This window comes from Fringilla coelebs, assembly GCF_963513975.1.
Source record: "Fringilla coelebs genome assembly, chromosome: 15".
NCBI classification, from domain to species: Eukaryota; Metazoa; Chordata; class Aves; order Passeriformes; family Fringillidae; genus Fringilla; species Fringilla coelebs.
Genome location: NC_140041.1, coordinates 7,266,178 through 7,287,957, shown reverse-complemented (window position 1 = coordinate 7,287,957; position 21,780 = coordinate 7,266,178). Strand labels below are relative to the sequence as shown.

The 21,780-nt window shown below is 37.3% G+C and overlaps 1 protein-coding gene across 4 annotated transcripts in view; it reads left to right on the top strand.

Moving 5' to 3' along the window:
* The window catches only part of GABRG2 (gamma-aminobutyric acid type A receptor subunit gamma2), a gene marked incomplete at both ends in the record, with an annotated part of 58,010 nt that overhangs the window by 30,696 nt on the left and 5,534 nt on the right, over nt 1-21,780 (top strand). The gene's annotated exons all lie outside the window — the stretch shown is intronic.

The window sequence follows — 21,780 nt, the reverse complement described above, 5'->3', positions numbered from 1 at the left end:
GAGAGATGGAGAATTAATTCAAGTTCCAACTCCTTAATCTCTGGACATTAAGCACCAATGATGTGTTCAGTCTCATGAGCAGGGCAAAACCAGAATGCAGCAATGTATGCCTCATGGAGTCTGCTGCCATTGTAGCCAAGGAAGGTATTTAGTAAAGTATTGAAGGAAGCAGTTAACTTTTCTCATTTTCTCAGGAAAACAAACAAAGGTGCAAAAGAGGACAGGAGAGCAGCATGTTTGCCAGCCATAGCTGCTAATAACCACCATTACACAGGGCTCTCAAAGCAAAAATATCAGCAGCAATAAAAACATCTCCCCTCAGACAGCACAAATGGCAGCATTGCACCCAAGTGTGCTTCCAGTCTCATCCTGTCCGCATTAAAAACTATCTATATTTCAGCCCTAATTTGAGTTTCTTCTATTTGCTATTTTCTTTAATTTTCTGCTTGAGCCATTCTCTAATCAACTCTTTTTATTTTTTACCAGAGATAGAAAATAATAAAATCTTGACATGCTACAAGCTTCCTATACCCTGATTGAGTGCACTGGTGACTCAAAAACATTCTCTAATGTTCTGTTAATGTGAACGAGGTGCATACTGGGAAATAAACAGTAAAATACAAAAGAGCAAAAAATTCTTTTCTCATGCAAAGCAAACCTTTCTTTTTTCAGTGTATAGTCATTCAAGCTGTTAGTACTCACCTGGAGTACTCCCATAATTTAGCATCTATAGTTTTTAATATGATGACACACACCAGTCCATTTTGTTTGCACTAATATAATTAGCAATTAGCATGCACTTTAAGGCAGCAAAAAAGTTGTCACTCAATTCCTGAGTTAAAAAGCACATGATAGCTACTCATCTTGCTGTTGCTGCATTCACAGGCCTGCTGAGTATGAAAATTTGGAAAAAATGCCCTGTGTATGTATTTCTTATGCTGCACTTACCCTGCGCATAATTTTCATTGCTCCTCTTGTTTTTATAAACACAGATGTACAAAGCTAGATTTTATTTTGATCTAGCTGTGACATCTAAATAATAGAAGACAGGAAAAAAAACCTGTGACATCTAAATAATAGAAGGCAGAAAAAAATAACATAGCAGTTGACATGAAGCTGGTCAATTTCCTACCAATATTTTTTTAAAGCCAACAGAGCCCAAAGGGTCCTCATGGCTTCCTTAAGTGACTTATTAGCATGCTGGAAACTACATTAAGCCCAGTATTCCTCAGCCATACCCACATTCTACCTATAATTACACCCTTAGCATGAACCTATTTTCAAAACTTTCATGAACAGTAAAGACAAAAAAAAAAGATTCCAAATTTAATAGCAACCTAGGTGCAGCCGGAGTACCCTAGTTAAAAGTTGGAGTATCCATACAGCTAAAATAATCTTGACACTTCATGCAATTACTTTCAGTGCAGAATTTCAGTACAAGCTAAAGCCAATGCTTTGGTGGAGATAGAATCTGAGGTACAGAGGAGGAGGCAATGGAAAAATTAATGAGCTGTTGGAAAGAGGGCCACACTATACTCCCACAAACTCTTCCCCAAAATTAAATTTAGGTGAAAAAAAACTCCAGAGAAACCAGAATGAAAGAAGAGGTGTTAGAGAATACAAAATTGAACAGTTAGAAAACAAAAGGATCTTGGGGCTACTATTAAGGCATTTGAAACTGGAGCAAACCCTCAGTGTCTCTATTTACCTAATTTCAAAACAAATGCTTGTTTCCAGCTTTATACCTCTCAGCAACCAACACTTTCTCGTCCCTGAGGACAATGCTTGTTTTGTGTCTGGAGAGAATCAGGATGGCTGAGATTTGACCATTACAAACTCCACTACTTTCTTTCTGTCGTGTCAAAGCTGAACATTTGAGCTGTGGGCTGGGTTATGGGCAGAGAAGGACAAGGCTTGTTTGAGTGTAAGCTTCCTAAGACCTGATGGCTCCTGCTGAAATTAATACATTTATTTGCCGCTCTTCCTTTGCACGCACTGCAGAAATACAATATTAACTCAAAGGGCCAGATGTCAAAATTCTGTCCCTTAGTTAGCAAATCCCAGCAAGAGGTGAAAAAACCCAACTGGAATATTACAAACATCTCTCTATTTCTCTTATCTGAAGTAAGCCATCCTGAATTACCAGCTTGTTTCTCTCCAAACTGAGTATTTACATGCAACTTTAATTTTCTTTGAAAGTCCCTGACCAAGCAGTAAGAAATAACTTAGCAAATAGAGTCCAGTTTAAGAGTCCAGTAATAGTGGGGACTCTTAAAAGTAACTATAAACCTTCTGCCTTATGGACATTTCATTAAAACAACTAAATAGTCCATATACATTATCTGTATTTCTTTTTCTTTTGCTTTTTCACTAAAATCTACCTTGTGTAGACAGCATTGGTTTAGATTATTTCTAATAGAGTACATGTTGACACTTGTTATCTGAGTTATATAAGCTACTACAGTTGACTTCACACACTTAGAAAGTGAGATGGGTTTAAGATATTTTGTACTATTGGTGTATGTCAATAATCACTGCTCAAAGAGTGCATGTCTTATTTAGAAAATACCATTTCTTGTGTTGGACCTTTTTGCTCACAGTGTAAGGCCCCATCCAATGAATGGCAATGAGATTCTGCAATTAAAAAAGGGATGAACTGATGGAAAAGTCTTGAGAACAAAAATTCACCAACTTCCAAAATTTGGATGCAACTGCTAAAACAAACTAATAAACAAACTAATGAGTAGTTCTTACAAAGAAAGCAACAAGTGATACAGTAGTATAAGATTTGTTAAATAGAATGCACACATGGATTATATCGAGAAGGACACGTTGCACTTTGGCAACAAGAAAATAGGACATTTCAAAATTTGTAATGAGTTCCTTTAAGAGGGAAAGATTGTAGGAAGGAAATAATCAACTGCACAAGTATAAAAACATCAGTAGTTTTGCAAAAAAAAACCCCAAAAACTGGGGGGCTGTAGTTGTCCACAAAGGACAGAGATTGTGATATTATTGCAAAACCCTGCCCTGAGATGTGTTACCCAGTGTCGTGTGTTAACTTGGGAGAAATATTTACATCAAAAGATTGCTGCACTCTGCTTGATTAATAAAAAAAGATCATTTTTAAGTGCAATATTTTGACAAAGACAGGGTAGTGCAGGGGAAAATAACAAGTAAGGAGTTTAGAAAACATGACCTATAGAAATACTTGGAAGTATGGAATTAGTCTGGAAGAAAAGATTATTGATGATCAAAGGAGTAAAACAACCAGGCTGTTTTTAAATCATAACAATGATCAGTGCTGGTAGAGAGGAAAATAGTGGAAACCCTAAAAATCAGAGAGTTTATGAAATCATACCACAGACCAAGAGGAAAAAAGTAACTAAAGTCTTGAAATTGTATTAATAGGTTTCCATGAATTTCATACAAGTCCTACATAAATTGCATTTCCACTCACTATTCCAGTTGTTTTGAACATATAAAATATTGTACTATGCAAAGCAGTTTGTAAATGTGTAATTATTCAGGACAGATGGAGTTTGTGGTATTCCCAGTTCATTTCTATGACTGGGTAGTTCCTTTTTTTAGACCAGATATTGTCTACTGCTTACTTACAGAGCCTGTCCTGAATTTTTAATTAGATACAAAGGCATTAGAAGACTAATAAATAGCAATCCAACAAGCTGCAGAGGAGCCACAAGACTGGTCAGGCAATATTTGTAAATACCTTTTATTTTCTTCCTTTTCTATGTTTTAGAGAGCTAATGGGAGCTATGCAATAGAGAGAGTGCATTGCTCAGAACTGATAAATGGGTAATTGAATATTCCCCTTGCTATGCATCTGTTAAACCACATAAGTAAATCTGGGTCTGGTTTCTGTTTTATCTGGAAAATATAGTCAGGGCTATTAGTTTGTGGAAGAGGATGTATTTTCAGGCTTTTATATTTTATTTCAATGTTGTTTCCTAATGAATTGAACTGTTGGCAGATATGCAGTCCCCAGAGGTTTCATAATGCTCAAAAAAACCCCAGGAGTCATCTTCTGTTTCTTTATTAAGGCAAAATATGACAGCTGCAATCAGATTTGTAGATCTGCATTGGGAAATAGTCCTGACATAAAAAATGGGCATAAGTGGTTCTCCAGTGCACCTAGAAATCCCTGCCAGCCCCACACAGAGCCTCAGGCTCTAGCATGGGTTGGCTGTAGCATATGGCATGGCCAGGGAGATCTGTCTGAGAACTCCAAACACTTCCTGCCTGAAGATGCTGATCTACTGAATGGGTACAAGGTACTACTACCTGCATCTTGCTTTTGGCAGAAGTTACACAGGTTTGTATCCACTTTACAGAGGAGCAAATAATGACATAAGCTGTAAGTCAGGAAATGCAGAGGACTATTAAATGTTCTGTGTGTTGTTGTTCTCTTTATGGTATGGGAAGGTGTTTATCTCAATACCCTTATTTTTGAAAAAGGTATATTACATTATTACCTTAAACACCCTTGCTAGAAGAATACTGTCTCTGTAGGACAGTGAAACACTTAAAACAGAAGGCAGACACAATAAACTGAAAGGCCTCTTTTTCTGTTTGATGCCTCAATGGAAATCCTCAATTCTGGGTGGAGGGCAGGGAGATCTGGCCATGGCAGCAGCCACCACTGGCACTGCAGGGACATCACCCCTGGAGGGGGTGCAGGAAGCACCCAGAGCCAAAACACCTCCACTTTGCCATCACTTTCACAGTGACAGGGTAGAACTTTTTGGTTTAATAGGCAGGAAAAAAACAAACACTACTCCTGGAGAATCAATAGGTTTAAAAATCTCAGAGAGTGAGAGAATCTGACTATCTATAGAGGTTCAGGCATTGAAACCCACCTGCTTCTACCTAATCATATCAAGAGTTGAAAGGCTCTTTGATGATTGCTTTTCATTTTTTGAGAGAGGTTAAAGACTTTCTTCCAATTCCAGTGACATGAATTCAGCCTTTTTTTTCTCTGATTTTCCTAGACTCAATGGCAACCTCAGCAAAACAAAATCTGGACTGTCCCTGAGGAAAATGGTTGCTGGGGCCCAAAATCCTCCTCATAATAACTCCTCAACTGAACAAAGATTCTTGAGGGTCAAGGTTTTATTCTAACTCAGTCCTTCATAAGGTTTTCCATATCTAAAAGCATGGCCTGCTAGAGCTTAAACTGAGGTTCAGAAAGGTCAGATAAGGATAAAAAGAATTAATATACAAGTAACCAGAGAATAAGGGATAATGTGGGATCTTACAAGCATTTTCACTGAACTTATTGCTGGGTAATTGCAAAACACAGATGTTACAAGCAAGATTGGTTTTGCATTAAATACACTTGTGTAGATATGATAAAACACTGCCTTTAAATATTTGTTCATTTAATAGCAAGAAAATAATTAGATATTTTAGGATATTTGAATTATTAAAAAGAAAGAAAAACCAGAATTTTGAATGTTTCTAGTTTTATGATAAAACCAGCAAGTTAAGAGGGTGAGTCTATATCTTAAAACACTTCCTGGACATAATCAACCATAAAATTCTTGTGCTGCCTCTTATGCCCCTATGAATATATTTTCATAGTACTGGTGACTCCTTGAGACAAAGCATATTATCCCAACTCCCTCCTATAATTCCTGTTTGGCAATGAAATCATCCTCCTCCAACCACTGAGTGATTTTTCAGAAACATCACAAGAGAAAATCATTGTAATGTCACTCTTGGAGTTGCAGCTAAATCTAATTATAATGAATTGCAGGGAGAAATCTTTGGTTCAAAAGGATCAGACCAGGTGACATAGGAGTGAAGAACAATGGATAGTCACAATTAGTTTAGAATTAAAATAAGTCTGGATATTAAACTTTTTTGCAATAGGTAATAAGCATGTTTAAATCACTGATATAAATAAATATTTTTAGTGCAATATAAATAAATATTTTTTAGTTCAAATAACTAAGGTTCAAGCAATCCTGTGATAAATCACAAGGACCCTGAGCACTTCATCCTTTCATCTGCAGAGCACTAGATAATCTCTGCAGCCTGCAAACTGATCAGGGTAGTACTGATGTTTCACTTCCAGACTCTTTTTATATCAAAAAAACATGTTTGTAGTACAATGATTATAAGATAATGTCTTGAACATTTTCTTCCCTTGGCCTGATTTTGCTATTCACCATCCTCCTCATTTCTCAGTAGAGAAAAATTAATTCATTAGGATGTGTGAAGATGAGGACAGCTTAGTGTTCATAATGTGTATAGAGTAGGGATAGTTCATTTGAAATAGGTTTAGTTTTGCCTGGGGCACATATATGTCCTAAATAATAAACATATTCCTCTAAGGCTGTTCTTACACAGTTAAATCCCTTCACTTTGCAAGTGCAACTTCTAGTTTCTGAAACCCCTGCCATTACACTGCATTTTTAGTAACCTACTTAGCTAAGATGCTGTTTTGTTGTCGCTGTATTTAAATAGATATAATTGAAAGGCTGGTTGGAAATAAGACATACAAGTCTGTGTCACATGTGACAAGAGCCAGGCAGCATCCATGGGAGCTAATAATACTTAAATACAGCCATATGTTAAAAAAAGGCATGGAAAAAGGAAATAAAACTAAATTAACATCTCTAACTTTGAAGAGACCTTCACAGTGAGCTTTAATTGTTATTTACTTTTATCAAATAAAATGGGAGAAACAAAAAGAAAATACACCAGGGTGTTAAATGAAAATGTGTGCATGATGTACAAACTACTGAAACTCTCTGCTGCACTTTGTGACTACAAAATATTATACTTAAATTTTTAGAAATGTGTTACCTACAATTCCATATCCCATCTTACAAGGCTGACAATACATTCTCACAGAGGAATATAGAGGCCTAACACTAAGCATGGTCTAATGTTCAAATAGCTGTCATCATCATTGTATATTCTCAAACATTAACTCCCTCATTTTGTATTGTTAAAACAAATTCTGAATTGTAAATAGTGTGTGTTTTAAGGTTGCCTTTTGAAACAAGGCATAATTGCCCTCATTTCAATGAACATTACAGAAGCTAAAAATATGCCACTTATCTGGAAAAGTGATACAGTCTATTAAGTGAGTTCTTTGCTACTCTCAAGAAGATTGCATAATTAAGGCTAAAGAGCTGCAGGATAAAATTTATGTAATAATACTTTCTTGTATCATGCCCTATATAGGAGAATTTGAAAATATTTTTCAAGATTTAATGTGTGAAGTGCCACAACACCCTTTGTGTGTCTTAATGCTAAAGACTAGAAATGTTTATGAAAGTGGTCAGTAATTATTACTTTTTCTTTCTTGTCCATTGTTCCAAAATTTGAGAAAATTATGAAAAATTTTGACTAATGCAAATAATGTGTTCTTCTTGCATCCATTCTCAGTGCACAGTTAAAAATATCCCCCAACACCTCACTTCCTTTGCCTCCCTCCAAAAGTCCTACAGTGAGTTCACACCCCACCAATCCAAATTACAAACAGCAATAACTATTTGACTTTTCTTAACACTCCTTCTCTACTAATGCAAAGTGCAAAAACACACAAAGAAAGGGCATTAATTTGATTATCTTCTGCTGCTACCCAGAAATACTTATGCAAAACCAGAAGAAAACAAGTTTGAATGTTTTCAACCATCCTTGTAATTCACCAAAATTTCCTTTCTTATCTTACTGTAGCAAATGTCTGGTCTGAAAGAGAGCTGGTGGATTGTCCCCCTTAGGATTACAAAATCCTAAGGTGAAACAGCAGAATCCTGGAACTGCATTTATTGACTTTGGTTATACAAATGCAAGAGCAATAACCAGGGCACTCATGACAGCACACTGTCACTCCAGTTTGCTCTAGGGCTAAGGGTTTGAGCTAAGAAAAAAATGTTCTTGAGTAATTCTATTATTTGATTTCATCCTAGAAAAAGCAAAAATATTATTGAAAATGAGGAAAATTAATTTTCTTCCCACTGTTATTTTGAAAAACAAGGGTTGTCAACAACTCTATGACAATCTTTAGAGAAAAACTAGCATTCTATTAAGTGTAAGTATAGGAAAACCTTTGGATATCCTTCCATTCTAAAAGAGAGAAAAAAAAATACCTTTGTTGACAAGTAAAAAACTTCATCAAAAGAATTTATTATTAGAGAATATCAGAGACTACCCATGAAAAAAAATCTTACAATATAAAAACTAATTTAAAGGAAAAAGTAGCTTTTCAGAAAAGCACAATGAGGAGCATTAATTTTATGACATTTAATTCATTTACTCTGGAAATGTAAACCTGGGAGATACAAACTCTTTTTTCTTTGAGATAAAATTCCCATGATAGTGGAATTGTATTCCAAAATCAAGGTTGCTTGCTCAAGGTAATACAAATGAACAACAAATGAATTGTTTCATGTTGAGAGCTGCTTGAAGAACTTTGTTTATACCTATATTCATGTTTTCCAACATTCATTTGGCTTAAAAATGTGTTCACATAGAGATGTTAGGATCAAAAAACAAGGAGGAAACTACATCAGTAAAACAGGTATTTTTCAAAAACTACCATCAGTCATCTTCTTTTGAACTTCTAGAAATAATAAAATGTTTAAAATTGACCTGGTTGGGAGCTGCTGGGATGCAATTTGAAAACACCACTGTCATTGATACGTTAAAAACTGAAAGTCATGTTACACATTAAGCCTCTGAGTTCAGTAGAAGGAAAGAGAGTAAGGCAGTGTTTTCAAAGCTGTTTGGTTACTCCTGCTTCCCCACCTGCACCATGTGCACAGGAACAGCAAAGTGCTTCCTAGGGAATGTGGCCAGCAGGGCTGGGCAGGAACAGCCCCTGCTGCTGGGCACGGCACCACGGAGGAGCAGTGCTGCCTTTGCTGGTGGGGATCTCTCTTTCCTGAAGAGCACTGGATGGCATTTCCATACCTACATCACTTTCAGGAAACTCATGAGCCCCTGCAAAGCAAGTATTTTGCTGGGTGTGAGAAGTTAATGTTTGCAATTTTATTGCTTTGCCTTGGGCTTTGAGTATCCTTCTCTCTTTTTGGTATCTGAGGTAACATCATGACTGTCCCAGAGAGAGTGAGCAACCACAGCATCATTTCTGCATCCAACCTCTCACCCCATCCTGAAGTCTGGCAACCTCTGTAGAAAGATAAATGCAAAATGCTTTGAAAGACTCAACCTTTTCTGATGCCTGTCACTTGTTGCAGCCTTATCTCTCTTTTACAAACACAGCACCCAAACTTCTAATAAAATAACACAGGAAACCCCTGAAAAATCTGGCTTCCAGGGCCATCACATCCCATTGCCATGTGTAGGGTGCAGCCCAGCCCACATGGCACAGCTCAATGTACAGCTCCCTCACCACAGTCCTGTGGGACTCCAAATCCATCCTTCTTTTCATGTTTCACAGGGCTTTGGATCCACAATTGCCAGTTCATTTTTAAAAGCTTTCCAGGACATAACATTTTCAAATGTTAAAAGAAAAAAGTCTTAAAAAGACATTACCCATGGGGTTCACATTGTTGTAACCTCACTTTTAAGAAGATATTAAGAGGTTGCACTTTTGGGCCTGAAAACACACAATGTGATGCCAATACACACTGTGACATGGAATGGGGACTCCCAGGGGAGCCAGTTTTGTAGTAGCTGTGAACTTTTATCCTGAATATGTCTGTCTGAGAAACAAATACTTCTTCAAAGGTCTCCTCTTGAAAAGAGGGAGCCATTTAAATACCTTGTAGGATTTGGACTAGGGTGATTACATACACCTAGAAGCTCTACCTCTATCTGTGAAGCTGCTAACTAAAGCTTCAAGATGGTTATCTGTAGTCTTCAAAGATTTTTTTCACGTCCTAAGCTTGATCTATTTGACTTCAAATGGCAATACTGGGTATAAATTATTCATGATTCATAGCCGTCTCTTTTGAGGCATGATCTTCAAACCAAGCATCCTCTTTATCTCTGCTCCTCCCTTCAGGCCTGTGGCCTTGCTCTTGGTATTAAGTACAGTTTTAGAACATCATCTCATTGTTTGCCATTTTGCATAGTTTCTTGCTCTTTCTTTCTTAGTTTCCTGAACATCATCTATATTCTTTTAAACTCAAGATTTATTTACTATTTTAATAATAACCTAGTGCCTTCCACTTTAGTGTCTTTCTTTCCCCCTTCTAATAGCTAAAGAGATAGTGGTTTTAAAGGCTTTTTTATTTCCTTCAACACTTTTACTTTCTATCTGATGTCAAGAATATCCTCCTAGAAAGCTAAAGAGGTTAAAAACACACCCAAACACATTTGCCATCTCCTTGCTTAGCTTATAAATAACTGTTCTATTAGAGCTAGGTTTTTTTCCATTTCATTTCCTCACCAATCACACCTTAGACAATTTTTGCAACACCTACTTTTGCCAGCGGATGTTTCCGCTGCTACCTCTGATTGTGAACAAGATTAATTTGCACATTGCTGAAGGTTTGCACCTGGCTTCTGCAAGACAAAATACTTAATAAACGAGAAACAATTTGGAATCTGCACACAGAGCAGGCCTTGTCCTCAGGCAAACTGATAGCAGGAGAATAAAAACCATGTTTGCCTCTCAAATACTGGTCCACAACAGTCTGTTCTAGAAGAATGTCTCAAACAGAAAAAGAAATATATTACAAATAGAAAAAGAAATATATTAATCATATTTTTATTAAACATTGTCCTAAGTAGTTCTAAACACCAACAATAAGAACATGGTATTTTTAATAGTCAGAGATGTGAAATTTAGAGCGCTTTCTTCGAGGGAATTTGGTAATCTCTTTATATGTTGCGGTTTTAAAACATGGTTTTAACAGATTTTAGATGCTTACAAAATATTGACAATAAATGAGCTACTCTCAAACAAGTCAAACTAAACACAGACCCAGATGCATCTAGTGAAAATATTTTTCCTTTCATTCTGAGCTTTTGTATGTAGTATTTGTGGTATTAAAAGCAGAAGTCATGTGTGTATGGCTGCATGCAATATAGTAATATATGTTACACAGCACTTATTTCTGTAATACACGTGACTTCATGCAATTTATATATTCCTTTTACTGAGCTCAGTTCAAGGAAAAATCTAACTACAGCTCTAAATCCTTCAAGACACCCTTCTTGAAGCATGCCTACTAATGGGAGCAGCCTGCTCCTGTATAGCCTGCCACAAGTCCAGCAGGAGATAAGCACAGCTCACATGGGAGTGAGTGCACATTGCTTTCCAACAGAACTATTTACATTTTCCCACATATCTTTGTTGGGTTCTTGTGCTCAAAGATGTTTTCTTTTCTTACTGAGCTCTCTGAAGCCCAGGACATTTGGTAGGTGACTACCCTGCTTTGGGTCTGGTCTGTATAATTTCTGCTCTTTGATGTTTTGCCTTCTAGTTTCTCATACTCAAGTAAAATTTAGTCTTTTTTTGGTTAGTTGAATTGGTTTTCTGGGGGTTTAAAACAAAATATCCACTGATGAAGTGGATATCCTAAAATATTTAATGGAAGCTAAAAATAGCTGGATTTGAAATACTTAAAAAAAAAAAAAGGAAAAAAAGTCTGTCTAATGCTGGAAGCTGAGCAATAAAGGCAGATGCATCCCTCCCTCCCAGCACCCCTTGGGCTCTTTGTTTATGGTACTGTCTTCCCAGTCATCTCCCTGTGCACCCACTGGAAGTGAGATGCTGGTGTTTGAGTGGTATTTCCTTGTATAAATATTTCTTCTGCTGGGGCGTTCAGACAGAATGAATCTGTGAAATCTGTAGCTCCCCTGCAGAACATTGCCTCCATGCAGTCATGCCTTCTCGCCTCTGGAGAGGAAGTAGAAGGAAGCATCAAGTTTTATTGCAGCCCCAGGTTATGTACTACTGTCTCCTGGCCCTGAAAATAACTGGAAACATCAAAACCAAAGATTAAATGTACTGTATCCTCAAATTCCTCTTCTCCCCAAATGAAAGGCATTCAGAGGAATTCAAGAATGACCTCTGCCGTGCAAGACAATTCACAAAGATAGAAAAGCAAATCTGAGAAGGGATGTTTATGAACTATATTAGTCACTTGCAGTTATTTCAGCAACCAGGACTTGCACAAAGCTCATGAAACAGTACTAATTTCAAGGGAGTTCTCCAACATGTCTCTAGGACTGCTGCTATTTAGTCCAACATTATTAAATACTTGATTTTTTTTTTTCCTCGTGGCACTCAGCAAATAGGCCTGTATCTAATTTTTATTAGCAGTTTTTAACATAGACCTCAAAGGGTCACATTTATTTAATTCCCATTTTTATATCTTGTATTTTTCTTATTACCCCTGGACTTGCCCAGAGCATCTTTTCAGACAAATCCTTTGCAGAGGTGCCTAGAAAGTCCAAATACGTAGACTCATGGTCTGGTATCAATCTTTGCTTTGCCACCCCATAAAGCAAAAACAATCACCATGTTGTGCTTTCTTTCTCAGACATGAACTACTGAAAATTTTGACATGATAAAACTGACATAGCTTTGACAATCCTTATTCCATGCCATTTCATAATTCTGATAGTGTGTTTGATCTCAAGTAGCAGGGATATGTTGTACTTCATGCTTTGAAGCACAGAAACAGAAGTTATTTCCAGTTCTCTCTGCAGCAGGCAGGTTTGGATGCTGTCAGAAAGTGGTTATACCATCTGGATACCTTGAAATGAATGAAATATGCAATCTATAATATGTGTAATGTAATGTTTTATTATAATAAAACATATTTCTTAGTTGCTTACATTGAATCAAAACCTGTATTATTATGGCAATAGGTTAAATAATCAAAATTAAGCAAGTGATTATTTTAAACACACACAGAGCCCTGCTATAGGTGCATAATTTTATTGCAGCAGACAGCTTTTCTTGAGGTATTCAGATAGCAACCAGACATCCAAAAAAGCCAAGGACACACAGGATGTGTCAGGCACAGCAAAATTCCTGACAGAACAACACCCCAGCTGGTGCTGCTGTCTGGAAATGGTGACTCTGTACTTTCTCTCCTTACTTGAGACTTCCTGTAATCCTCACATTTTCTAACCTCTGAACTGGATGGACTTTTTATCACAGTGAGTCAAAGAGGTTCTTTAGGACTTGAACAACTCCTGAGCATTCCGAGATGAGACGCTGAGCTCCCATCCTTGGTTGATGCCACCCAGGCAAAGAGGAATGGGAAAAAGAGCAGAAGGCACTATAATTTGAAGATTATTTGCACACTGGAGCATAATGGTTCACTCACAGAAGTTGCAAGCTATTGCTGCTGTCACATCTGAATACTACTCCTGCACACTAAAAACCCTCCTGTGTTTGCTAATGCCAATGTAATAGCTTATTCACCTTCACAGACAAGCAAAAAAAAAAAAAAATTGCTTTTAATTATGTCACAAACTAGAAGAAAAATCATATCATGGGCAAACATGCACGGTCAGTAATGTTCTTTTTTTTTTTCAGACTTCTGGCACTCACAGATAAAACCTTAGAAATAAACACACCTAAGTTTCCATTCGATACATTTCCACATACTGACATTTTTCAGCAACAAAAAATTCTCAGGCTAAATCTTGTCTCTGTGATTCCAAAGAGAAGGTGCAGACGACAGTAATAGATTTTAATTACTGCCTAGTGTCATTACATTATTTCCTCCTATAATTAGAAACTAATGAGAAACGGAACACATTCTGTCAAATGAACTGAGAAAACAGCATTTCAAGTGGAATGAGTGGCCAAGGACCAAACAAAATCCAGAACTGTTGTGCAGAAAGTCATGTCATACATAAAGAAATTTCATTTGCTTGGATGAGTGTAATGATTCATCTCATTTTCCAGAAGTTTCATCTGCTGAGATTGTCATTTCACAAACATAAACTAATTGCAGCTCTCTTCTGCCTGCTCCCACAGGAAATCAAGGTGTTTAATGGCAGACATATCAACACACAGACATGCCCCTTACTGCCTCACTTCTTAAAAAGTGCACCAAGCAGATCTCCCATCTCTTGCCCTCCATCCAGCTGTGCAATGCAGTTAGGATTCATCCCTTGGAATGTAAATTGAAAACCAGGCTTGCAGCTATCTGAATCCCAGAGATAATCTTATATAAATGGACTACTGTGCAAGCTTTGTCAGAATCTTAGTATTGTTTTACCTCATTGCATAATCAAACTATAATCACAGCTTAGAAATGGATATTAAGAATTTCTATTATTAGATTTTTTGGGGAAATCACTCAGTACAGTTGCTGTGCTGTACCAGCAATGACCATGGCTCACCCCATTTTTATGTAATGCCAGCAGTCAGGTAGGGAATGGCACTGCTTCCCAGTGCAAGTCTATTAAAAGCAAATACCTGCAATGCCATGGCCTATTTTCTTTCTTTGTCCTAAAGGCTAAATATTTACACCATTTTATTTCACTTCACATCATGACTTCTCTATAATACAACTAGTGGTATTCTGCAGCTAAACCTCAGAGGGAAAGAGATTATTGAGCATTTTTGGAAAGGAAGAGACTCAAATTCTTTTAACTCTCTGGCCGTTATGCAGTCTAAAAATCTGGCAATGAAAGAACAAAAAGCTGTGAAAGACAGAACCAATGGAAAGGGCCTTTGGCAAAGAATAAGATAAGGAGAAGGTCTCAAGGTCAGATATCTGGGGAGCACTGTTCCCTCTGGTTTTACCTTTGCCCCAGACTTTTCATTTCTGGCTGTGGGAACAAATAAATCTCATACTTATCAGCATAGAATTAGTACTATGATCAAATTTCTGTCCTGTCTTTATGAAAATGAATTCAGTCATGTGCTCAGTGATCAAATACTTCAGCCAAAATTATTTTTGTGCCATATATGTAAAAACATTGCACTGTAAGAGAGAATTTAATTTTTCCATGCGACAAAAGACCAGTTTTAGAAGGACATTGGTACTGAACTTGACAGACTGATGAACTTTCTCATCAAAAAAAATAGGTGACTTTAGGTTTCACAAAAGATTATTGTTGGAATAGATTAAATCTGAATTCTCATAGAAAACTGTATGTTTAGAACAAATCTCATGTTTTCTTTATGCCACTCTAACAGTGTAAGACATCCCACTGAACTGTATTTGCAGGCTGACTCAGTACCCTTACCCAGACAGTAAATGCCAGCAAAACTCCAAGTATAGACCCTGTCAGTGCAAGAAAAGAGATGGGCACAAAATCCAAATGAAGATTCATCAGGACAAATCCTAATACCAATCTAAAGCTATTTATGTGATTTTTCATCCTAGATTAGAGCTGCACTGTACAATGTAATCCACAGTCTGATACTGGCTTGATCTGGTAGAGAGGTCTGATTCCTGACTCCCACTCTCTGCTTTTCCTGCCTTTTCTGGGGGCAGGGATCTGCCTCCAGCCACTGCTGAGCAGAACATGCTGAGCTCTGGTACCAACACCTGATTTGACGTCAAAGAGAAAAGGCTTTGTCCATATTCTTTTTCTTTCATTTTCTCTCCACTTACAGCAGCTTTTGGATAACCTTGCTGCCCTCCAGCGTGCCACGAGGGCACACAGTGGGAAGGAAATCAGCTGCTTTGCAGGCAATGCCCCACAAGTTTACCAATTAGTTATTTTCTTTTATTGCAGAATATCTGTCTAAAAATGGCACCAATGCTAACTCTTTCATGAATGATGCATTTTCAATCCTCTTGGTCCCATTTACTATTATTTTCATAGTCTGTACTAATCTGACAATTTTTTAGGACCTAGAGAGATTTAGAAGCTCCTACAGGAGATGTTCATAGACATCATGCATCACTGTTTTAATGGCATTTCCAAGTACCATGACTAAACCCAAGAAAACACATCTATTCCATCAAACTACCATTTACCATTCCTTCTTTTACAATAAACCAAGAGCACTAGCTGTGTTCTCTGCTTTATATAAAAGGAGAGTGCTGGCCATGCGAGAGAGAACAAGGATGTATCTATTAGCTATTTATGAGGAAAAGAAGATAAATTCTGCTGCCACAGTTGTTCTTCATTAACTATTGATTCAGTTTATATTCATTACTTGTTGCATAAAGGTGATGCTACTTTGGGGATATTTCTACCACACAAGGTTTGGTCTTTAAAAGTGCTCCTCCAATACCAGACCCAAAGAAGTCAGTTGTGCCATTTCTGTGTTTGTATAAACACTCATTGGCAAGAATTATTAGAAATTTTTAACATTCGGTTTTCCACTGGCAGACTTGCAAGCTTTTCTCATTTCTATTCTGAGGTGACAGTGCCCTCCTGTGGCATAAGGCTTTCTTTTTGCCTTTTCCCCTATGTATACTCCATTCAGAAAGATGAACTGAATAGGGCTTCCCATTTAGAAGCGTGTCATTTACTTATATAATTGTTTAGATGAAGTAATTTTGAGAAAATTTTCCATTTCTATCTCTATTTTCATATGTCCCATTAAACAAATATTTTTAAAAGTGCTTGCTCTTCTCTGTATGGTTTCTGTGTAAATTTGGGGGTTAAAATCCCATTGGGAATCTGGAAAGCGGGTGCATCTCTCTCTGCAGGAACCAGGTTGTTGGTATTTGCTGCACAAATGAAACTGTGCCTATTACATACTGTATAACCTACATCAATCCTAGTTTTTACTAATTTGATCTCTTCTTAAAGAGCAAATGATGGCTAGAAGTTCTGGGAGAGTTTGGACAATGCATTACTCTTCTATCTGACTTTTTGGCAGTCTAACCAATTCATGTAGGGGAGGAAAACTTCAAATTTTACAAGTATATAATAAATATTGGGTAGCTTTTGCTGGCAACTATTGATTACCAATATTCTCTTACATAATTTGTTTTCTCCAAAGATTTTAAAATTTTAAACACAAAAGGCTCTACATGATAAACATTATCAGAATTACTAAAACAGACATTGTTTTTTATACTACTATGCATTGACAAAAATATTGAAGGTAAGTAAACACTCAAAGAAAATCCTGTTCAGACCCTGGGATAGAGGACTTGTCATTACTCAGGGAGATCTCCATAATGAAACTCCTGACACCCTGGAGTCAGCATGAGGTGATAAGCTCATGTGCTGTAAACTCCCAGCAGCACAGAGAAATTCTGGAGATTTTAGGTAGTGGAATATATAAAGGAAGAAACAGTTTGAGAAGAGAGCCACCTCTACCATCCCTCTGTTTCTGCCATTCAGAATGGTGTGTGGCTCTGTAAGAAACAGAGTGAAATAAAGTCTTATAAACTCTCAAAAACCTTATTCATATGGACAAGTCTATGTACACACTCTCTGTTTTCCAAAGCTTTTAAGTTAGCCATGAATGACTTAATAGTGTGAACCCATAACAAGGCCAGCCCTTCACCTAATTGAATTTCTCTGTTCAAAACTCCATATCCTTAACAGAAATGAAACACTGAATTTTCCCTAGTCAAAAACCATCTGAGAATGAACTGAACTAACACATACAAGTAACTTGACTGTGTGGCCAATATATGATTTTTGAAGCTCTTCTGCAGTTCTTTCAATAATTTAAATCCAGCAGTATTTTAAACAACAGAAGGAATTTCATAATGCTAAGTGTAAGACAGTCTTAGCTCTAAGTGCTGCTACCTGAACTATAATTAAGACACCAATTTCTTGTGGTGTTATAAAGGTGTTCTTTTCTCTTGCATTTGCACTAGCTTCCAAATCACTTCTGAGTACAAATTAGAGGCTTCTTTCCCCAGTACCTTACACTTTGCACAGTCACTTAAACACGCATAAAGAGAGCACTAATGGGTGTAATTCCCCATTCACTTTGCACAGGTATAAACGACTCTTCAACCAGGGAGCAATGAAGGATCACACCCACTGAGCTGATTAAATCACTTAAGCAGAGTGTACATTCCCCCTGGCTGTGCTTCCTGGCACGACTAATTCCTTCTATTGAACCTTTGGGACCTAGGCCAGGACATATGCACAGATGGTGCCTCAAATCAGGAATTCACTTCCCCTGCTGTAGAACAGAATCCTGGTATTCAAATCACACAAGTATAGGGTTGGAGGAAGACCACAATTTCCAAAGTTCATACAGACTGCTACTTGCTTTTGTAAATTAGGATGGAACAGGAGTGTTGGAAATAAAACCTGTTGCAAGGGTTGACTAAGGTCACAAGTGCTGAATACTGATGCATTAATCTAATTTTCAGGTTCTCTCTTACTCTGGAAATGACTTAAGGTTCATGTACTTCCTCTGTGTGCCCCAAGAGAAATATTCAATTTCCCATTCAGTATGGCAGCATGAAGATGCTGTGTCTCAAGTCAGAACACTGCTCTGCATCTCTCGATCTTCCAAACATAATTGGGAGGAATATGCACTTAGTAGAAAATATGATACAAGAATTTATACATGAGGATAAATATGACCTGGATCCCATTTTCCTGAGGGAGTGCATTCTGGTTTAAATATGTAATTAAATATATATCATTGTCCTTTCCATGAAGAAACTGATGAACTTGCTGCTGTGTCTTCAGATGAAGACAATGTCTGTCTACATACAGATAAAAAACACACATTGTTACAAAGGAATAGAAGAAATGTGTACATTCAGAGGAAGAAGGAAGGGTGTAAATATATGAAGGATCAGTTATTATGCTCCTCAGTGTAATAAGATTATTTTCTCCAAGGAAATTTTGTATTTCTTTAAAAAATGGAAAATTATGGAGGTGTTATTTTCTAGACACATGTAATAGAAATATACCTCAGAATGGACAAGAGGAATGTAAGGTCTCTGGTGAATGGCTAGATAATCCAAAATCATCTAATTACAACGACAAATGTTGAGTGCTGTCTTACAAAGATACTGTCAGGCTGCACTACCATTCATTTCTAGAAAACTCCAAAAGTGTATTAGTGCTCCAAACAGCAATCTGGCAGTCTGAGTAGCTTTCTTGCTGCAGCAGACAATATTGGACAAACAAGAGACAGAGCTCAGGGAAAAAGGATGAAGTAATAATGAAAAGATTATAAATTTGCCAAGTGAGGACTAATAAATGACATTGTGCTGAGGATCAGGTCTAGCCATTTTTTACTAAACTAATGTCTTAGTTTGACAGCTTCATGCAGGCATCACACCAGGAGTGAAAAATCACCTGAGGCACAGAGATAATCTGAAAATAACAGAGTTTTTAAGCTGGTCTCAGCTAAAGAGCTGAGAAGTGCATGAATAGAACCAGAAAATAAACCAAATCTGGATAAAAACAGGGCTGGGGCAAGATTCCATCAAGAAAGGTGTGATTAAAGCAAAGCACTGTCAAGTCCATGTTCCACAGGGGACTTAATGCATTTGGCATTTTGGATGTATGTGTTGTGACAACTGAGACTGAGTCCTAAACTTCACATCTTAGGTCTTGCATTATTTTCTAGGTTCAGAGTTGTTTTTTTATTCAAAATCTAAGAAGACCTGCTGTTGTATAGTTCCAACATCACTTAAGTAAACTTGGCAATCCCAGCAAGACACTTCTCTGGAGCATTGCACCACTTAGTCCTCTTTTCCTTTTCTCATTACTGCCACAGTTTTCCCTGGCTGGCAGTTGAGTACACGTGGCTTTTCACTCACTCCCCACCCACCATCCCTCCCAGTGGGGAGGGGAATCAGAAAGAAAAGGTAAACCTCCTGGGCTGAGACAGGAACAACTTCATAATTAAAATATGTGAGGGAGGGCTTGCACTGTGCCTTGGTCCATCTCTATTTAGCTCTTCTCAGTGCAGGTGCTGAGTTTTGGATTTAACTCTAATACCTATAGGAAAGTTATGGCTTGTATACTGAAGTCTGGTATTTTCTGTTCCTTTGAGTACAAGGCAGGAGGGCCACAGCTGCCAAACATTTGGGCAAAAAGACCTCTTCAAGAATATGACAAAAAATAAGGAGCAAGTAGTTACCTGGGATCTACCTCACTCATCTACTCCAAAAGAGCCCATAGCAGTTGGAACTTCAGTAGAAAGAAACAAGAACAGCCAGAAAACATCTAATTCTTAAACTTCAATTCTGGGCCTTTTGTACCTTTTCCTGTTCTAATCTGTATTTGGGTTTATATTTCATCTCTTACTTCTGGAAATTCTCTGTCCCATTAAATTGATATAATAACAGTGAGCATGAAATCCTTCTCTTTAAAAATATTTGCATGGAAGTGAAACAGCTACTGCTTAAAGTGACTCTGCCATATCATAGCAGAATAAAATTGAAATAGCAATGCTATTAATAGCATATATGAAGGTGAATGAATAAAATGATAATTCCAAACACTGAAAAAATAATCACTCCTTAGGAAGTTAATATATGATCCAGAGAGATGAAGAATGAGTCACACTGTAATTTTATGGCTTCAGCTTTGCAGTGCTGCTGATGAGTGCTGTTTTTTTGGTAGATGGTTGGACTTTTTTTGGTATATGAAGGACATGAACATACAATGCAAAGTTATCTGTGACCTAAGGAAATCATCAGACTATACTTATTATACTTGTTTACTCATATTCAAATTTATCACCTTAACTGCATATCTAAAATTTAGGAGCTTTATGTTTTTGGTTTAATTATAACATAATATAATTGAACTAAAGCCAGTCAATCCCAGGAATATGGACATTCAAATTCAAAAAAAATAAAAAAGAAGCACCAATTGAAAAATATCTCTGAAGTTTCTTCTGTGGTCAGGTTCAAAGGGATTATTCTGGGAGAAATTTAAATTTTTTATGCCAGAAAAGAAGGAACTCAGTGTTAACTAAAGGTACTGATCTAAGCAGAACTTGCATTAGCCACAGAGACTCTTTGATAATGCTGGAAAACTAGCTCACTCTGTATTTGCAAATCATATCCTGTTTCCATTAGAGACTTCTCTGGGCTGCATTTCACTGAATTGCAATGAAGTCTTTGTACCCTGGGGTTCTGTAGTTCCTTTGCAATTAGGATTTTTCCCAGGAGTGCTGTAATCTGAAGTCAAGATAAGAACTAGGGTATTTTTTAGTTTAGGAAAAAACCACAATCAAAACCAACAATGACAACAACAAAACAAAACAAAAAAAAAAGCAAAAACCCCACAAAAAACACCAACCAACCAAAAAAAACACCAAGAAAACCCACCCAAAACAACAAAAAAACAAACCATATCAAAAACTGAAGCTTGACTGTCTTCCTGAGCCCAGATGGAATTTACTTAATAATTTGAGAGTGGAAGAGAACCTGGAAAGAAAATCACAAACTACTGAATAAGAATGATGTATTATGTACACCTGAGTAACTTCTAGCTTAGCTTCTGAGGTCAATTAGGAAATGTGGATTCAAATCATTTCTGAGAAGAAAATACAACAAAAGATCAGCAGGCAAATAGAAAAAAAATAATTACTGACACAGCCTAGCCCTGAAGAAGAGTTAAGAACATGAAAAATTTAGGAAGTACTTCTGAAGGCACGCAACACCTGAGAGTGGGGCTGGAAGCACACTAATGGGGACACAGAGACTGGAAGAAGGCTGGACCCCACACACCCTGGGCTGCTCTGGCAGGTGTGGTTATGAGGAATTACTCAGGTAGAAGTCCTGCTATGCAAGGCAGGTTACTCCTGAAATCATACTGCCAAGTTCCCTGAGTTCATCTGCATGACTTCTAATTTTCCTAGTGTGGAAAATCCGCTGGCTCCTGAGCTAGAGCTGTGTTGAAGATGCCTGTGTGTATTTGCCATCAGCACATCTGGTGAATCAGTTTAATATTTAT